The 15682-nt window shown below is 39.3% G+C and overlaps 1 protein-coding gene and 1 pseudogene across 3 annotated transcripts in view; both read right to left on the bottom strand.

Moving 5' to 3' along the window:
• FANCC (FA complementation group C) overlaps positions 1 to 15682 on the bottom strand; it is a 290247-nt gene that overhangs the window by 191046 nt on the left and 83519 nt on the right. The gene's annotated exons all lie outside the window — the stretch shown is intronic.
• LOC119504891 lies at positions 819 to 1804 on the bottom strand (annotated as a pseudogene).

Raw genomic sequence — 15682 nt, 5'->3', positions numbered from 1 at the left:
AAATTTGAGTTTATGGGTTTTTTTTCTTCTTGTGGGTCCGGGATCACTTATATTCAGCTCTCATGTGTTCAATTCCCTTTCTGTTACAGCAGCAATTTTTAAAGCCAAAAGAGAATGATGGAAAGAACTAAAAGAACTGTACTTTTCATGAAATTGCTTTTTTACTTTTCATTTCAAACCATTAGTAATTTCAACCTTCTTAAGGCAACATAACTGCTATAGGTAATAATCAATATTTCTGATTGAATCTTTTTTTTTTTTGACTCGTGGAAAAAAACTTTAATTGCTATTGCAAAAAATATCCATATGAAGTAGAAAGTGGTTTCAATAACATTAGTAGAGATTACGTTCTAGAAACTGGAGGTAACTGGATATAAAATTCAGGCAGCAATTTAATAGGACAGTCCCAGATGGTTAGGCTGAGGCCAATACCTAATGAGGACGAAAGCCTTGTCTGTGGGGAATTTTGGATGATACCTGGAGAAATATTATACTATGCATAAACCAAACTGAATTGTTTTCACAAGTTTTGTAAAGTTTCATACAGTAAAAGGGTTTTTCTACATGCACTTCAATTTCACAGCAAGAGTGGCACAGAATACCTAAACACAGAAAAGAGCACTCATGCAAGATATCTAATTCCTTGATATAATAATGCATACAACAATTCAAAGTGATTACACTATGATTACAACTAGGGCTTCCTGCAGCTACAAGGTGATGGTTATGGAAAGCATAGCCCCCAGTATCAATATTTAGAAAGCAGTCATCGCCTTCCGTGTGTGTTCTTTTTTTGTTTTTTTCTTCACTTTTCTTAATCAACTCTGCTGTTGTTGTTGATTCTTAGCAACGCTGGTAAAAACAACGTTGTAATCATGGAACATAGCACTCTGACAATGAAGACATTTAAAACCTTCAGTCTTCTGGGGCGAGGAAAGCACTGTGCGACATTTAGAACTTTGATTTACAAACAAGGTGGTCACAAATTTTCCTGGCTGGAAGACTTCCACAACTTTCCTGATCAGGTCATCATAGGAGGTCTGACTTGAGTTTGTTTCAAAGCTAATATAAGAAAATTCTGGTTCTGGAGTGACGTGAATAGTCCACTAAGTTCCATCCAATTTCATTCAGTTCATCGAATACCCACAAGGATTGAACAGTGCGGTATCAGGTCACAAATTCCACTCTCATGAGTGACATCCTTTGCAGTAACACCATCTTTCATGTAGAACTGGTCCATAACTGCTGGGTCAAGCTCACTCATCAGAATCTCCAGGGTTTGATGTGGCTGACTGATTATATGACTCTCTGGGAAATCCAGAGTATGTAAGTACCAACAGTCAGAATTCATCTGTCCCATACAATATGCTGCTCCATTTGGGAAAACTGCATTAAGAAACTCTATTTCTTCCTGGAAATTACAGTGTGTATACCCTTGGTGAGAAGTCTTCATGAAATTCTTATGAGAATAAAGAAGCTTTGAACTGAGCCAAACCCACTGTAATCCCTAGGAAGCTTCAACAGGGGAACCAGTGCTTTCAGTAAGAGGGTGGTACCACATGTCTTCAAAATGAAACGTCTCTGGGAGACAAACATGCTATTCTCACTGAGTACATAACCTTCCTGCTTGTCAGTTTCTGTCACACTTATGATTGAATACTACATATCCTTCAAAAGTATGTGCCACTCAGATCTTGGAATGGTGCAAAGATCCCCAGATCCTTGGTTTGCATAGGGCTGCTGCCAGGAGAACCAAACCTCCAGCAGCTTCTCGGTCCCTTGGAAAAAAATGTGCAGCTTCCATCACCACGAGACTAGTGAACAACCAACAACCACAGAAAATCAACTAAATTAAATTTTTTCTCCCACTGCTGTAGATTGTTCCAGCTGTGTTACTAAAGTTCAGGTTCCTTTTTTTTTTTTTTTTTTTGCTATAATTTTATATTAACTTTTTTTAAAAAAGGATTAATAAAATTTTCCCAGCTTTGTGAGCGAAAGTTGAATGTGAGTCTGTTGGAAATAAGAGGCAGTTACAGTTCAGTCTCTTGTAGTCCGCTGCTTCCCCATTACAGAGAGTAGAGCAAGCACTAGCTAATGTCACCGGCCATACTGGGTAAGCCTCTGATTGAATCTTTTAATTTCTAATTTGCCACAATGTCCTCACTTTTTAGAAAAAAATTAACATAGATGATTGTTTTCAAATATGTTCTGCTTAGTACCAAAAGGATTGGATAAAATAGACACCTCTTATAAGCTTCTAACTCTTTACTGTAAAATTCAACTGTGCCAAATATGTGATAAAACTCTGAAATTGTAAATCTTATATCTGGAGGAACATCTACTTAGTAAACCAGATTCCTTTTTTTCATTCTTGTGGCAACTGAGTCCCTTCCAGCTAGAGATGTTTCAACAAGATTAAGAAGCAAAATTGAGGCCCAAAAACTGAAGTTTTTAGTACCTGACTTTACAACAAGGCAGTGGAGGGAGGCAGAGGAAACCCAGTGCCCCGAATCAGTCTCCTGCACAGTCTTCCTGATGCTCTTGACATTCTCATATTTTGCAATATAATAATCATATCATCTCTAAGGGCTTCATTAATGAAGACATAAAGAAAATACAAATGACAGTAAGCTACGTCTGTATTTTCATCCACAAATCAGAGGACTCTACTACCAATTTTTTATTAAACAAGTTGCAGATTTACCAAAAAAAAAAATCATGTATAAAATACTGAGTTCCCATATACCACCCTATTATTAACACCCTGCATTACTGCAGAACATTTGTTGCAATTGATAAAAGAATATTTTTATAATTGTACTATTAACTACAGTCCATGGTTTATTTTAAGGTTCACTGTTTGTGTTGCAGTCCTATGGATTTATTTTTAATTTTTATTCTAATACATATTTAGAACCTAAAATTTCCCCTTGTATACTCAAATGTATATTTCAGTGCTGTTAGATTCACAATGTAGTGCTACCATCACCACCATTCATTATCAAAACTTTTCCAACACCCCAAATAGAAAAGTACAATTTAAGCCCTACTCTCCATTCCCTACCCCAACTCTGGCCCCTTGTAACCTATATTCTAGATTCTGACTCTATGAGTTTGCTTATTCTAAATATTTCATATCAGTAAAATCATACAATATTTGTCCTTTTGTGTCTGGCTTCTTTAACTTAACATGAAACCTTTAAGGTTCATTCATGTTGAAGCATGTATCAGAAATTCATTCCTATTTACAGCTAAATAATAATCCATTGGGTGTATATACCACATTTTGTTTATCCATTCATTAGCTGATGGACACTTGGGTTGCTTCCATCTTTCGGCAATGGTGAATAACACCACTATGAACACTGAAGTACAAATGTTTAAAGCCCCTGCTTTCAATTCTTTTGAGAACATACCCAGAAGTGAGATTGCTAGATCATGTGGTAATTCTACATTTAACTTTCTGAGGAACTGCCAAACTGTCTTCCAAAGCAGCTGCACCATTTTACATTCCCACAAGTAGTGAATAAGTATTCCTATTTCACCACATCCTCTCCAACATTTGTAGTTTTCAGGGTTTTTAAGAGTAGCCATTCTAGTGGGTGTGAAATGGTATCTCAATGTTGTTTTAATTGCACTTTCCTAATAGCTAATGATGTTGTACATCTTTTCACGGGCCCTTTGGCCATCTGTATCTCTTCTTTGAGAAGATGTCTACTCAACTGTTTTGCCCACTTTTAAACTGGGTTGTCTGTCTTTTTGAGTTATAGGATTTCTTTATTTATCCTGGATTTTAAATTCTTATCAGATATATGGTTTCCAAATATTTCCTCCCATTGTGTAGGCTGTTGTTTTACTTTCATGAGAAAGTCCTTTGATACACAAAAGTCTTTAATTTTTCTGAGGCATCATTTTTCTATATATTCTTTTATTACTCATGCTTTGGGTGTAGAGTTTAAGAAACCATGGCCTAACAAAAGGTCCTGAAGATGCTTCCCTATGTTTTCTTCTAGAAGTTTTATCATTCTAGTTCTCATATTTAGGTCTTTGATCCATTTTGAGTTGAATTTAATATATGGTCTGAGGTAGGAATTCAAATTCATATTTTGCATTTGGACATCCAATTTTCCAAGCACCATTTGTTGAACAGACCACTTTTCCCAACTGAGTAGTCTTTACCCCCTTGTCAAAAATCAGCTGGCCATGGATAAACAAAATGTGGTATATACATACAATGGATTCTTATTCAGCAGTAAAAAGGAATGATGCCCTGAAGCATGCAACAACATGGAAGAACCTTGAGGACATTATGTTAAGTAAAATAAGCCAGACACAAAAGGACAAATAATATATGATCTCACTAATATCAACTAAATATAACAAGTAAACTCAAGGTGTTAAAATCGAAAGTATAGGTTACCAGGAGATAGAAGGAGGGTAGAAAACGGGAAATAGATGCTTAATGTGTGCAGAATTTTTAACCAGGTTGAATTAAAGTGTTTGGAAATGGATGGAGGTGATGGTAACAAATTATGGTGAGTGTAATTAACAGCGCTGAATTATGTGTGTGATTGTGGTTGAAAGGGGAAGTTTAGAGTCATGTATGTCACCAGAAGGAAAGCTACAGGGTAAAACATGGGATTGTATAACACAGTGACTGAACCCTGTGGTGGACAATGACAGTGATTAATAACACAAATGTAAAAATTTTCATTCACAAAATGTACATCACCAATACAAGGAGTTATAATAGGGTAGTATATGGGAAAAAAGAAGGTAATGATAAATATGAACTACGACCACATGACCAGTTACAGAAACAAGGACTGTGATGGTATCTTTGTTATGTTTGTATTTGTACATAAAGCAAGTATCATTGTTCCTTCTTTATTTTATCTCCTTATCATATGACGTAAGTTGTATTGTTCATTTCATAGTGTTTAAGTCATGGGACATCAACTTTAAGAGTGACTGTTGAGGGAAACTAAGATGGCGGCTAGGTGAGACAGGGCAAAAAAACGCCTCCGTGGAAAACACTACCTAAAAAAACAGAAAGTGACCCAGAATACCGGTTACAGCGATGCGCCAGCTAGATGAGGGCTCCTAGCTCCAGAGGGGCTGTATACTTGGTGAAACCGGGAGTCGGCATTCTGAAACAAGTGAGTAAGCTAGCTGGAAGACCCGCAGCTGCGCGGCGGTCTGGAGAAGCCAGGGTTCAGCGTTTAGAGACCGGCTGGCTCTTTTAAAAGAAAAAATGGAAAAACCCAGGAGTGGCTGCAGCTGTGATTGTGGGAACCACGCAGTAAAACACAGCAAGAGGGGGCTGGGCCAGTCTCTTGGTGTCTGGCCGGGAAGATAGCCTGCTACAGATACCCTAGGATCCAGGGGAACAGAGGAGAGAGCTGGAAGCAGAAAGAAACCCCACAGCTAGCAGCTGGCCCCCCGGAGGGCTGGATAAACTCCTCCCTGGGGCCATGCCCACAGCCCAGAGCCCCGCCAGTCGTCCCGGAGCTGGGAAGGAGGAACTGTGCAAGGAGGGGGGGGGTTGAGATGCCCCGTTCGGCCATTTTTGCTTCAGGCTGAGAACGCACTGCTGCACGGCCCTGCAGCCTGGGGCTTCCCTTGAGGGACGGTGAGCACTGGTGATGTAGCACGGCATTCCCTCAGCTGAGCTCCTGGAGGATTGCCACTGGGAGGGGGGACCCACTCGGAGAACCCAGGGATGCTACACCAAGTCCGGTGGTTTGTGGGTCAGTGAGAGAGAGGGTCTGGGGCTGAACTGAAATGAAAGCTTAGACTCTTGTGGCGGCCTTGAATCTCCAAGAACCTGGGGGATTTGAACATTAAAACTGCCCTTCCTCCCTGGCCACCCGTACACACACCCCACATTCAGGGCGGACAGCTCCAGCAACACACCCAAACTGAGTTCTCCAACCGAACCCCACAAGAAACATTTCCCCACACACCACGGGAACAAGGTTGAGAACTGACTTGACGGATATAGGTGACTCACAGACACCATCTGCTGGTTAGTTAAAGTTTACGTCACCAAACTGTGTTTCTGAAAAATTAGATCAATACCCTTTTTTTTTTCTTTTTTACAACTTGAAAGACCCCTATCAAGCAAAACAAATGCCAAGAGGCCAAAAACAACAGAAAATCTGAATGCATATGATAAAACCAGACGATATGGAGAATCCAACCCCAAACACACAAATCAAGATATCGGAAGACACACAAAATTAATCAAAGAACTACAATCAAGAAACAAAAACATGGCAAAGGATTTAAAGGACATCAAGAAGACCATGGCCCAGGATATAAGTGACATAAAGAAGACCCTAGAAGAGCATAAAGAAGACATTGCAAAAGTGAATAAAAAAATAGAAGATCTTATGGAAATAAAAGAAACTGTTGGCCAAATTAAAAAGACTCTGGATATTCACCATACAAGACTACAGGAAGCTGAACAACATCTCAGTGTCCTAGAATTCCACAGAACAGAAAACTAAAGAAGAAAGAATGGAGAAAAAAATTGAAAAAATAGCAATGGATCTCAGGGATACGATAGATAAAATAAAACGTCCATACTTAAGACTCATTGGTGTCCCAGAAGGGGAAGAGAAGGGTAAAGGTCTAGAAAGAGTATTCAAAGAAATTGTTGGGGAAAACCTCCCCAACTTTCTACACAATATAAATACACAAAGCATAAATGCCCAGCGAACTCCAAATAGAATAAATCCAAATAAACCCACTCCGAGACATATTCTGATCAGACTCTCAAACACTGAAGAGAAGGAGCAAGTTCTGAAAGCATCAAGAGAAAAGCAGTTCACCACATACAAAGGAAACAACATAAGACTAAGTAGTGACTACCAGCGGCCACCATGGAGGTGAGAAGGCAGTGGCATGACATATTTAAAATTCTGAGAGAGAAAAATTTCCAACCAAGAATACTTTATCCAGCAAAACTCTCCTTCAAATCTGAGGGAGAGCTTAAATTTTTCACAGACAAACAAATGCTGAGAGACTTTGCCAATAAAAGACCTGCCCTACTTCAGATTCTAAAGGGAGCCCTACCAACAGAGAAACAAAGAAAGGAGAAAGAGATACAGAGAATTTTAACAGACATATATAGTACCTTACATCCCAAAGCACCAGGACTCTCATTTTTCTCTAGGGATCATAGATCTTTCTCCAGAAGGGACCATAAGCTGGGACATAAAACAAGCCTCAAGAAATTAAAAAAAAAATTGAATATACTCAAAGCACATTCTCCAACCACAATGGAATACAAATAGAAGTCAATAATTTTTGAAGTGTAACTCCACTATTTACTTCCTACATGATATAAAATACACAAACTCTAATGACAAATCAGTGGTTTTGAACTCAATGTAAAATATGTAATTTTAGACAACTATATAAAGGTGGGGGAATGAAGGAGTATAGGAACATAGTTTATGTGTCCTATTGAAACGAAGGTGGTATCAAAGAAAAACAAAATTGATATGGATTTAAGAGGTTAATTTTAAGCCCCACAGTAAACACAGAGAAATTATCAGAGAATATAACCATAGAGATGAAAAGAAGAGTTTGGGTTAAGAGAAACGGGGGAAGGGGCAATGGGGAGTTAAGAAATGAGTGTAGGGTTGCTGTTTGAGGAGAAGGGAAATTTCTAGTAATGGATGGTGGGAAAGAGCATTACAACATTCTAAATGTGACTAATCCCACTAATGGAAGGCTAGGGAGGGGGTGGAATGGGAAGATTTAGGCTGTATATATGTTTCCACAACTGGGAAAAAAAAAAAAAAGACAGTCTAAATAGATGACAATTGAATGCTAAGGATGAACTTGGATGGGATTGGAGGACAGAGGACAGGTGGCTCAAAGGGACACAGTTGAGACATAAGGAAAAGGAAATACAGAATGTAAGCTTTGTATCATTGTTGAATCTCTTGTACTTCTTAGCTGCGCTTAATGGAATTGCATAAAAGAATGTTCTTGTTCATGGGAAGTATATATGTGAATTATAGTGTATGTTCAAGGATGTATGCAGCTAACTCTCATACGTTCAGAAGACAGAGCGATAGATGATGGATGACAGACAGGGAGGGAGGGAGGGAAAGAAATAGCGATGTGACAGCATGTTAAAGTTGGTGGATTGAGCTATCAGGGGAGGGGGGTCAGGGTATGATGGAAATCTGTGTATGGGGTTAGTACTGTTTTTGCAACTGTTCATAAAACTTTGAATTTATTTCAAAATAAAATAAAAATAAATTTTAAAAAAAGAGTGTTAACAAACAACTTGCACCCCATTCTGGAGAGATTTAGTCCATTTCCAGTTGTACACAGTACAGCTGAGTATTGTTAGGCAAAACATACATCTGTTATTGTGTTCTGTTTAGAGATTAAGTATGGCTGAAGGTAATGTATATAGCTGCCAAGCTGACAAGGGGTGGACTGTGATGGTTAGGTTCAAGTGTCAACTTGGCCAGGTGATGGTGCCCAGCTGCCTGGTCAAGAAAGCACTGGCCTAAACTTGGCAAAAACTGGAGTGGCCAATGACTGTTACTAAATATACAAATATAAAAATGTTTTTGCATGTGGGAGAGTAAATGAATATCAACCATGTAGAGTATTGAAAAAGGGATGGTATTTGAGAAAAAACATAATCAAAGCAAACTGGAGTCAATGGTCAACAGTGACATTGTAATATAACTCCATTAAACATAACAAAGGCAATATGCCAATGCTAAGTGTATATGAGAGGGGGATATAGGGGAGGAATATGGGATTCTTGGTAGTGCTGCTATTTTCTGTCCTTACTATTGTATTGTATGACGTTATTTTTCTTTTTATCATCTTTTTTATTATTGCAAAAAAAAAATTTTTCTTGCAGTAATCAATATGTTCAAGTGCTGATTGTGGTGATAAATGCACAACTTTATGATGATACCATGAACAACTGATTGTACACTGTGGATAAATGTATGGTATATGAATATAACTCTATAAAATTGTAGGAAAAAATATATATAGGGGTAAAAGTCTTGGAGAAAACATGGTGAGAGGGATGTACCTATCAGCTGTTGATGAGCAGGTAGAATGGTGTAGCCTTTCCGAAGGTCAGTGTGGTGGTTCCACAAAAAGTTAAGTATGTGGGGACCATAAGGCCCTGCAACCTCATTATGGAGTATGTCATTTGAAGATCGGAGAGCAGAGACATGAATGGACATTTGCAAACTGTTGTTCATGGAGACAGTAATCACGATTTGCAATGAGTGGAGGTGACCTAAGGGTACACAGACTGAGGAACAGAATGGTGAACTGTGGCATACACATAAAATGGAATATTGAGCAACTACCAGAAGGAGTGAAGCTGTGAGACACACAATGAGGTAAATGGATCCTGTACACAGTATTTGAGTAAAGTACGCCAGAAATAAAGGCAAACACTATAATACCTCACCAATATGGACTAACTACAATGTGTAAACTCAGAACTGAATCTTAGAACATAGCCTAACGTGGACACAATAATTGTAATACTCCCTAGATTGTAAGCTCTTATAGCAGTTAACTCTACCCCTGAATTGTAAGGCCTATCTTTAAACTCTGAGATGCTGATCCCCTAGCGTATAACCTGATTGGTCTCTGGAACAATGCATATCTCTGAGACACCTGAAACTCAGAGCTAGAGCTCGGCAGATATGAATGTCAGTATTAGTGCATACAGCCACTGTCAAAAAAAAAAAAAAAAAAAAAAAAAGCTGAAAAAGAGCCCAGACTTCAATTAGTGATATGAATGAAGCAGGTCTGGTTAAGACCAGGGCAAGCCAGGCCAAAGGGTAAAGGTTGAAACTGATTGTGTTTTAAAACGTCAACTTTCATATGAGACCAAAGGAATAGATAGCTATTTGGTACAGGATCTAAATTTTCTAAACGGTACAACTCTACAGTCGATTTGTTCAAACACCACAATTGCATGGAACTTTGAATAGGAAGTGAGATACGGTAGGTTAGTATAGGCTGGAGTGAAATAGTGACACATCCCAGAGTAATTTGGGCAGAGAATATATTTACAGCCCCCCACCCACCCTGAGGAGCTGGGGGAAGGTGCAGAAGTGTTGGACTTCCTCACCTGGACTGCTGTTGATGTTGTCACAAACATTGGGACTGGTGGTTTGATGTGCTGAGCCCTCGATCATGGGACTAGCCCTTATGAAGCTCGTTACTGCAAAGGAGAGGCTAAACTTGCATATAATTGTGCCTAAGAGTCTCCCCGAGTACCTCTTTGTTGCTCAGATGTGGCCCTCTCTCTAACTGAGCCACCTCGGCAGATGAACTCACTGCCCTGCCCCTCTACGTGGGACCCGACTCCCAGGGGTGTAAATCTCCCTGGCAACACAGGATATGACTCCCAGGGATGAATCTGGACCCGGCATCGTGGGACTGAGAATATCTTCTTGACCAAAAGGGGGATGCAAAATGAGATGAAATAGTTTCAGTGGCTGAGAGATTTCAAATGGAGTCGAGAGGTCACTTGGGTGGACATTCTTATGCACTATATAGATAACACCTCTTAGGTTTTAATGTATTGGAATAGCTAGAAGTAAATACCTGAAACTACCAAACTCCAACCCAGAAGTCTGGACTCCTGAAGACAATTATATAATAACGTAGATTACAAGGGGTGACAGTGTGATTGTGAAAACCTTGTGGATCACACTCCCTTTATCTAGTGTATAGATGGATGAGTAGAAAAATGGGGACAAAAACTAAATGACAAACAGGGTGGGATGGGGGGATGGTCTGGGTGTTCTTTTTTTACTTTTATTTTTTATTCTTATTCTGATTCTTTCTGATACAAGGAAAATGTTCAGAAATAGATTGTGGTGATGAATGTATAACTATATGACCGTACTGTGAACAGCTGATTGTATACTATGGATGACTGTATGGTATGTGAATATATTAATAAAACTGAATAAAAAAAAAAAAAAAAAGAAAGCACTGGCCTAAACGTTACTGCAAGGACATTTCATGGCTAGTTAATAAACCAGAAGGCTGGTCTATTAAATCAGTCATTTGATTGGCATCTGTGGCTGATTACATCTATGAACAACTAAGGGAGTATCTTCCAAAAGGAGAGAAAACAATGAGTTGGACTTAATCCAATCAGTTGAAGACTTTTAATGGAGAAAAGAGAACTTTTACTACTTCTTCAGCCAGCCAGCTGAACTCCTGCGGAGTTCATCAAAGGCCTTCATTGGAGTTGCCAGCTCGTGGCCTGCCCTACAGAATTTGGATTCATGCATCTCTACAGTTCTGTGAGACACTTTTACAAATCTCATATTTACAGACATCTCCCATTGGTTCTGTTCCCCTAGAGAACCTTTATAAAAGTCCCTTCTGATTTCTTTCTGGAAATATTGTTCATATATTTTCCTTGTGGTTGCCATGGGGTTAATATCTAACCTCCCAAATATATAACAATATTTGATTTGATACCAACTCAATTTCAATAGTATACACATATACTGTTACCATACTCCTATATCCCCCTACCTTTTTTGTACTTGTTACAAATTATATCTTTGTACATTGTATGTACAAAACCACAGATGTATTATTACTTTTTATGCATTTGCATTTTAGCACTTGTAAGAGTAAGCAGAGTTACATACAAAATATACAATACAGTAGTACGGGCATTTATAATTACCCATATTGTTACCTTTACCAGAGAACTTTATTTCTTTATGCAACTTCGATCCACTGCCTAGTGTTCTTTCCTTTCAGTATGAAGAACTCCCTTTAGCATTGCTTATAACGCAGGTCCAGTGGTAATGAACAACCTCAGTTTTTGTTTATCTAAGAATATCTTATTTTCCCCCTGATTTTTGACAGAAAATCTCCCCAGATATAAAATTCCTGGTTGGCAATTGTTTTCTCTCAGCACTTGAAGTATTTCAGCCCACTACCTTCTTCCCTTGGTGGTTTCTGATGAGAAATTGGCACTTAATATAACCAGGACTCCTTTGTACAAAACACATTGCTTTTCTCTTGCAGCTTTCAGAACTATCTCCTTGTCCTTTGCATTTGACAATTTGACCACCATGTGTCTGGTATAATTCTCTTCAAATTTATCCTGTTTCTTGTTTGTTGGGCTTCTTGGATGTGTACATTCACATGTTTTGCCAAGTCTGCGACATTTTCTGTTATTATTTCTTTGAATATTCCTTCTGCTCCTTTCTCTCCTCCCTCCAACATTCCCATAGTACATACATTGGTATGCTTGATGGTATCCCACAGGTCTCTTAGGCTATATTCACTTACTCTAATTTTCTGCTCCTCTGCCTGACTCCTGTCAGCTGTCTTATCTTCAAGTTCACCGATTCCTTCTTCTGCCAGCTCAAATCTGCTGTTTGAGATCCTCTCCTGGGAATCTTTCATTTCAGTTATTGTGGTCTTCAACACCAGTAGTTCTGTTTGGTTCCTTTTTTTAAAATTCTATCTCTTTATTGAGTTTCTCATATTGCTCATTCATTGTTTTCCTGAAATGCTTTAGTTCTTTCTCTGTATCTTCTTTCACCTCCTGGAACATACTGAAGATCATGTTTTTAAAGTCTCTGCTGATGTTTTATGGATTTTTATCCTGTTCCTTTGGATGGGCCATCTATTCCTTTTTGTCTTGTAATATTTTTTTTTTTAAAGAGAAACAGATTTTAATGCAATAACAACTGGCCCTAATGCTTATAACAAAGCCATTTAATTTTTAAACTTTTTAAAAGTAACAAGATTCAACAGTCATTCCAATGGTAGACAACATTCTTGTAGCTTTTCTCTAGTTGCTAATTCTTTAATACAATTAAAACTTCATTTGAGAAATCATAAATTTAACAGGTCCTTCTCTTATTGCTGCTTTGAATTTCCATTCACAATGCCAATCTTTATTTTCCAGAAACTATTTGTCAAGGCCCAAGAGGGCTTTTGTAGCCAAAGGACTAAAGAAAGAACCAGACACATTCTGAGACATGAGCTTTTATTATAGGGCTTACGACAGGGTGGGAAGATGAGTCACATTGCCCTGAAATCAGCAGCTTCTCTGAATGGATTCAGGAGCTGCTCTGAATAGCAGCGAGTTCAGAGCACAATGTGGAAATAGCCCACAGTTTGGGGGGCTGAATAAGCTGGTTATAAGGGTTCAACATTCCAATGGGTATGAGTGCATAAGGTGGGGAGCAGGGAGGGATTGATTGTAATCAACAGGAAGGAGGGGAGGATTATAGATTATCTTGTAGGTAACTATCTCAGGGAGTCTCAGGGAGGAGGTCGTTTCGGGTATAGATTACATTTAGCACCTGATATTATAGGGAGAATAGGTCAAACCTTAACTGTCCTAGGTCAAGCAAACTGCTGTGTGCAGTCTGTGACACTTGGGGGCCTGGGGCTCCCACACTATTCCGTTAACAAAAGGAAGAAACAATTCTGAATATCAGAATAAGTTTTTATAAGTTTTCCAGAGTTCTTTCTGTAATTTCTTAAAGTCACTGTATCTCTTCCATATGATTATCTTCTGGACAGCCTCTGGATTTCTTCTTCTTCATGAAACAACCCAAGAGTGACCTCATAAACTGTGTAGTCCCTCAGGTATCACCGAGACTGAGTGATTGTGTAGAAACGAGTGAGGTCCACACCCTGCTCCCAGGAAGAGGTCGTCCTCCGTTTGCTTCTGCCACCGCTCGCTGCCTGCCGAAGACCACCAGGGCAACCCAGCACTGCAGCGGTCTGGGCTCTTGAGGCAGCAGAGGAGTGGCAAAGGGGTGGTATCTCCACCATGGCACCCTCTTGTAATCTCTTCTTGCGTAGTGTACATTTTAATACTTTTCAATATTGACTTTGGGATTCAGTCCCTGAGCTGTCTGTTTCTTGATTTTGTATCCAGCTAGTGATATGACAGAGATTTTCTTGAGTGCTAGGAACTAATAAAACCAAACTAAGCAATGAAAAAAAAAACTTTTCAGTCTTTGCAAATTGGATTTGTGTTGGCTGTTTCTCTCCTTCAGAGTTCAGCCCTCTTATCCAGAGGGTCAGCTCAAGTCAAATGCAAAACACAGGGTCCTCCCTTCTTTTCTTGGTCTGTGTCTTTGTCCTGGGCTTGTGTTTGCTAGTGGTCTTAGGAGTTTTTTTGCAAAAAGATACATCATTGGCTTGCCTGAAATCAGTTTGTTGAGGAGTCATATAATTTAGTCTCTGAAGACCTGAGAGTTCTTCAGTTCTCATCAAAGTAACGAATTAAAACGTAGCTGTCATACTCTAAGTAGATGGGGCAAGCCCCAAATCTGGGTTCATAACTCGGCATGGCCAATACAAGTCACACCGAACTAAAAGCGGGTTTATTTATGCCTGCAGGAGGACAGGGGGGAAGCTTTCCCAAATCAGCCTCCCCGAAGTGTTTCTTCAATTGGTTTTTATACCCACAAGACAAAGAGAGTTAATCATTTAATTAGCATGCAGCAAGAGTGTGCCAGTTTGAATGTATTGTGTCCCCCAAATGCCATTATCTTTGTGGTCTTGTGTGGGGCAGACCCTTGGGTGCTGGTTGGATTTGCTTGGAGTGTGCCCCACCCAGCTGTCAGTGATAATTTTGATGAGATGTTCCCATGGAGGCGTGGCCCCACCCATTCGGGGTGGGCCTTGATCGGTGGAGCTATATAAATGAGCTGACTCAAAGAGGAAAGAGAGTGCAGCTGGGAGTGATGTTTTGAAGAGGAGCAAGCTTGCTAGAGAGGAACGTCCTGGGAGAAAGCCGTTTTGAGGCCGGAGCTTTGGAGCAGATGCCAGCTGCCTTCCTAGCTAACACAGGTTTTCCGGAGGCCATTGCCCATCCTCCGGTGAGGGTACCCGATTGCTGATGTGTTACCTTGGATGCTTTGTGGCCTTAAGACTGTAATTGTAAATAAACCCCCATTTTATAAAAGCCTATCCATCTCTGGTGTTTTGCATTCTCCAGCATTAGCAAACTAGGACAAAGAGTGATAGAGGAAAGCCTTATCTATATCTGGGAAGTCTGGGGCAATCTCCCCAAAGTGATTCTTTAATTGGCTGAACCCATTAGAGACAAAGAGAGTTAATCATTTTAGTCAACATGTAACAGGTTTGGAGAACTTCAGTAATTTAGTTATTTATTTTCTTCAGGAACTAGGTGACACCTGGAAAAGGTGCCTCCAGGTGTCTAAGGAGATAGATGAAAAGGCTTTATTCGTATCTAGGAGGTCTGGTGAGAACAGATGAATGCTTATTCAAATCTGCATGCAGAATTTACATTTACATGTTGTTCCTTTGTGAGAATAAGAGCTTCCATTATAGCCTGTTTCCAGCTTTGAAGATTACATTTTAAGGCTACTTTACAATTTCCTGCTTCCTTACAGTTTTAAGATTATATTTTAAAAGTCACTGTTACATCTATGCTATGCTTTAAACAGAAGATACTAATCATTTTCATGTAACAAGTGTGACAGATGCATCCAATGATATGCTTATGCAAGCAGCTTCCAGTGTTTAAAAAAAAATGCAACCAAAGGGGTAGCATTTCCAAAAATCAGACACTTACCACCGTCAAAAATTTTTTAAATTCTAGAATGCAAGCAAATATGCACACAGATACATACACACA

Source organism: Choloepus didactylus, chromosome 10, assembly GCF_015220235.1.
Source record: "Choloepus didactylus isolate mChoDid1 chromosome 10, mChoDid1.pri, whole genome shotgun sequence".
NCBI classification, from domain to species: Eukaryota; Metazoa; Chordata; class Mammalia; order Pilosa; family Megalonychidae; genus Choloepus; species Choloepus didactylus.
This window is presented reverse-complemented; position numbering and strand designations above follow the sequence as displayed.